Source organism: Camelina sativa, chromosome 10, assembly GCF_000633955.1.
Source record: "Camelina sativa cultivar DH55 chromosome 10, Cs, whole genome shotgun sequence".
NCBI lineage: Eukaryota > Viridiplantae > Streptophyta > Magnoliopsida > Brassicales > Brassicaceae > Camelina > Camelina sativa.
This window is the reverse complement of record NC_025694.1, coordinates 792,489-798,061: the sequence shown is the minus strand read 5'-3', so window position 1 is coordinate 798,061 and position 5,573 is coordinate 792,489. Positions and strand designations below refer to the sequence as shown.

Genomic DNA, 5,573 nt, shown 5'->3' with positions numbered 1-5,573 from the left:
ATTGAGCTCAAAGATAAGAGCGGTTCTCGAGAACAATACTGCATAAGGCTAAACAAATCCCTTTATGGACTGAAACAAAGTGGGCGAATGTGGTACAATAGGTTATGTGAGTACCTAGCCAAAGAGGACTATAAGAATGATCCCATCAGTCCATGTATATTTATAAAGAAGTTTGCAAACAAAGAGTTTGTCATAATAGCAGTATGTGTGGATGATTTGAATATCCTAGGAACCTCTGAGGAAATCACCCAAACAGTCGAATATCTAAAAAACAAATTCGAGATGAAAGACCTAGGCAAGACAAGATTCTGTTTGGGATTGCAACTTGAGTACATAAATGATGGAATCCTTGTACATCAAATGACATATACTGAAAAGGTACTCAAGAGGTTTAATATGGACCAAGCTCACCCATTGACTAGCCCGATGGTTGTGAGGAGCCTTGATTTGGATAAAGATCCATTTGGTCCGAAGAAGGCCGATGAAGAATTTCTCGGTCCGGAAGTGTCATATCCCAGTGCAATAGGAGCGTTAATGTTCTTGGCTAGCCACACTAGACCGGACATATGTTTTGCCGTGAACCTCCTAGCTAGATTTAGCTCTTGTCCAACCCAAAGGCACTGGGACGGTATTAAACATATACTATGTTACCTACAAGGAACGTTAGATTTGGGTTATATTATACTAACCATAACAAAGAAGGTTTAGTTGGTTTTGCTGATGCAGATTATCTATCGGATCCGCACAATGCTAGGTCACAAACCGGCTATGTGTTCACACACGGTGGTACAGCTATTTCATGGCGTTCTATGAAGCAAACCATTGCAGTTGTATCATCTAATCATGCCGAAATCTTAGTAATGCATGAAGCCAGCCGTGAATGTGTGTGGTTGAGGTCAATGACTTAGCACATCCGATCAGATTGTGGCATGGCCGACGATAAGGAGCCTACGGTTCTCTATGAAGACAATACGGCCTGCATCGCACAGCTTAAGGAAAGCTACATCAAGGGAGATCGGACGAAGCACATTTTACTCAAGTTCTTCTTCACACACGAGTTACAAAAGGTCGGAGAAGTTCGAGTGGTACAAGTTCAATCATGCGACAACTCAGCCGATCTCTTCACCAAATCACTACCGACATCAACGTTCAAGAAGCTCGCGCACCAGATTGGAATGCGGAGGCTTAAGGATTTACAGTGATGCTTAGAACAGGGGGAGCAATGCGTGTTGTACTCTTTTTCCTTCACTATGGTTTTGTCCCAATAGGTTTTCCTGGTAAGGTTTTAATGAGGCAGCACCCCCAAGCGTATTGCGTTGATCCCTTAGCATCGGCACGGTTATGTCATCCAAGAGAGAGTGTTGTAAAACACTTGGAGTGGACTTCCATAACCGGCCTATTACATGTCTTGGTGTATAAGGTCTATGGCCGATGGCCCATAACCTATTTCCTATTTTCTAGTTGGTTTAGGTTTTAGCCTTTGTCACTACTATATATATGTAACCTTTATTTGCGGGATTCAATAATAATAAGAAGAGAATACTAATGTAACCTCTATTTTGTCTCTTACTTTTACAACAAAAATGGTTATTATCAATAAGCCTTCCACGTAATTTTATTCACTTATTTAGTAAGTAGTACTCTCTCAAGATTCCTTCAAACCTATATATTACGCGTAAAAAGCCATAATTAGATTAGAGGAGAACAAGAGAAAAATATACTTACATATGTGGGGTCCACGCTGGCGTGTTCACACGTAGGATCTGACAGCTGACAGAAGAAGAAGAAGCTAAAGTAAAGAACATATCATCTTTAGACATAAAAACTACTTTTGATCTCATCGTTAATCTTTAAATAAAATCATAACGTAGATTAGGAATAATTCTAAAGTCTTTTTTTAGATAAACTTGATTACACGTCATAGAAAATATTCGTTACATTCCTTAACTTTCTACTATATTTTTTAAAGTGCTGATCGTGGCAACCACCACACGAAACGAAAATTCCTCATAATAATAGTAATAGTCATCTAAATGTGTATTTTTCACATGTTGTTTATTATGTATGCTTGTCGACCAAACCCATAGGCAGCTCCTGCTCCTAGACCTTAACTATCGTATTTGTTCGTATAAAACAGCCAAAATATTTAAACACTAGTATTACAGCCCGTGCTTACGCTCGGGCATTGTTTTGTTTTATTTACATCAAATAAAAGGAAAAAAATATTGTTATTATCTTTACATATAATTATATTTAATTTATAACAGTTGAAAGTTCATTTTATCTATCAAATTATTAACTTTTGATAGAAACTAAATTTTCTTTTGGTATAATCTATAATCAGAACATTTTAAAATAATTGAAAAATACAATGAAAGAGAACATGTATCGTATCTTTCGTAACTCTTTTATCAGATACTATAACTATTACATGCAAACAAAAGACATAGGGATGAATTATCCATACGATGAGATGAGAGGGAGTTTGAAGTGACTGATTGAAAACGGAAGCGATAAAGTAGCAGAGTAAGCTTCGTTAAGCTTTATCGGATGTGGTCATCTGCATCTTTTGCCAACACGTTCATCATACCACATGAAAGCATTGCAATACTCATACATATTTATTGCATCACCATGGTCAATTGTTCATACATACTGTAAAAGGTAAGAAAATTTAGTTTCATATAAGGTTGGGAGTCTAAACAAAAATATTTGTTACCTTCAGAACTGTTAAAATGCGTTTGGTGAATTAGATGATGAAGCACAACTTGGGAATCTATGGTGAGAGATTATATTGTTATCGGTGTCTACTGAATGACTACAACTTGGAATTGTGTTGCTGCTTATTGGAATATCTGTTAACATAGAATATACACCAAAATAAATAAATTAGTTAGAAAATAATGTAAGAATATGTGTTGACAATTCAAGGATCCAAAGAACAATACGTGTTTCATTGTGTTTCCTTCTTTCTTTCCTCTTATTCATAATGCATGTCACCACTCTAACTTTGATTCAGTTTATCAAGACAGTTAATTAGAGTACCATAACACTTTAAAATCAAGATCAAATAGATAAGAGTTTCAAAGAAAAACAGTCAGATAAACAGAAACATAGCAAACAAAAATTGGCTATGGAATTCTAGAGGAACTATGTATAATTTTCAGATCAATGGAAGATAAATCTACAGCTAAATGATTTTCGATACAGAATCTTCCACAACTATAATAAAGTAAAAACAAAAATAGGAGATATATAGGGATCGTATGACGAAATTTGTGCACCTGTTACCGCCAATTTCTTCATGTTATACTACTCCATCTCAACACCGTTATATTGCGGTTGATTCAACATATGATCTGATTTCAACTTGTGTACCTGAAATCCCTTCTGAATGATTCTCCTACTTCAAGTCATACTATTTCTGTAAAGTAAAAAATCAATCCCTTTAGAATATTTGGTAAATTGTACAAAATAGAGCGAACTTGTGCAAGTACATTTCACGATAACATATCAGTGCCTTTATTGCTTTATATTGTTTCCTCAACCTCTCTAATGATCAATCTCTCCATCTCTGAGTTTATCTTGTTCTTTACATATGCTGCGTACGTCTTCTTGTGTGTCCTTACAAATCCAAGATGTAGAGCACAATTTCACTCTTGCAACTCCTTGAACGATTTACAATAGCCAAACACACGGTTAAACCAGTAAAAAATATGAAAACATAAACTGTTGATTTTTAGAAAGAGTAAAAGAATGCAAATCAAACTTTTCAAAAACTAAGACATATAATTTCCAATTATAAGTGAGAATTTGAAATCCCAGTCACCCAAAATTACCATCCCATTTTCCATGGAGGATCCTTGAATCCGTTTTGCTCCTCCGAGATATCTAAACAAAATTAGGAAGACTTAAAACGACTCAGGTTAGATGAGAATAAATACAACGATGAGGTCAAATGATTCAAAAGAAGATAAAAGAGGAGGAAAATCTGAAAGTTTTTGTGAACCTAGAAAAATCTAAAATGGAGCAGGATACTTTTCTTACACCACCAACTCAGACGCAATGATGTCGAACATATATGGAGACAAATATTTCTTGAAAAGAGATCGTGGGTGAGGAAGATGGATCATGGACTCGTGGAACAGGGAAGTTGAGATACAATATCAGTTATTTTGTTTAGTTTTCCTTAATTTTGATTTTGTTAATAATTATTTTTTGAATTACATATGGCAAAATGTTAGAATATGATTGGTCAGCTGACTTGTGCTTTATAAGATAAATGATTCATACAAGTAGTTAATTTGAAGATTCTCTATGTAAAGATTGGGTTTTTTTATTGGGTCCTCCTCATTGACAACTGAAGTTTGTTCTATTCGGATCTTTATCACTTTAAAAATATGTATATGATTATTATTACTATACTCATACTCATATAACAATTCGAAGAAATCATATAATCAACTATTCGCACCGCTGGACAAACCTAACTTTCTCTTGGAAAATATTTAATATCCAAGTCAACCCACGAAGTGCATACAAATTAGTTTTTGTACTTAGTGATTGATTATATACTAGGTTTACCTAGGATGTTACCACGGGACGAAAACTTAATTATGTTTTATAAATTAGACTATAAATTAAATAGAACTTATATATACAAAAACAAATATATATGTATTGTATGGGCATGTCAAATATAATATATAAGCTTATTAATGTAATATAGGTTTTAACCTGCCGTGTATCCGAAATGATTTTTAGTTTATATCAAACTAAATGTGTTAATTTATACTAAGATGATTTGTAGGTGTAGTAGTTTACATCACATACTCTTTATTCGTATTTGACCCGTTTTAAAAATAAGGATAGCAATGACAGTGCGTTGTAGAAAGTTTCTTCGTCTCTCATCCTAGTCGGTATACCACATGAATCATAGCAAGTAATAGCAAATCCTAGCAAGTAATAGCAAACAAAAAAAAAGCAAAAATACAATGTTTTAATTTATTTTTATTGTATAGTATTGTTTCTTCTTTGTAGGTCGGTATATTTCGTAGTTCGTATAGTAAATATGGATATAACCTATATCTTAATTAATTCCAAACTATTATTAGAAATATACAATATCTAAAATAATTTCATAATTTTAGTGTTGGTTTACCTTTTTATTGTGTTTTAATATTTTTATTTTATTTTATTGAACAATGTATTGTGTTTTAATACATTTTCTTATTTTTATTGTGTTTCAATTTATTTTTCTTGTGTAGTATTGTTTCTTCTTTGTAGGTCGGTATATTTTGTAATTCGTATAGTAAATATGGATATAATCTATATGTCAATTAATTCCAAATTATTATTAGAAATATATAATATATAAAATAAGTTCATAATTTTAGTATTAGTTTAATAATTTCAACCATGCATGCTTGATTCGTCCTACAATAAATTAGAAAAAATGTAACCCGCAGAAAACTATCCTATTGTAGTATATACTATATAGTATGTCCGTATCTGCTCTACTTGTGTTTATAGGATTATAGACATCTTACTAAATCACTATCTCTGGTTTTGTT

The 5,573-nt window shown here is 33.2% G+C and overlaps 1 long non-coding RNA gene across 3 annotated transcripts; it reads right to left on the bottom strand.

The window, feature by feature from the left end:
* On the bottom strand, positions 2,331-4,219 carry LOC104716267. 3 transcript variants are annotated; one of them, XR_756000.1, is made up of 5 exons: positions 3,840-4,219; positions 3,498-3,668; positions 3,285-3,424; positions 2,720-2,855; positions 2,331-2,655 (listed from the first exon to the last, which is right to left on the bottom strand). It is a non-coding gene; the product is annotated as an uncharacterized LOC104716267 (long non-coding RNA). The 3 variants fall into 3 exon arrangements; XR_755996.1 differs by having other exon boundaries at positions 3,498-4,219; XR_755997.1 differs by having other exon boundaries at positions 3,549-4,219.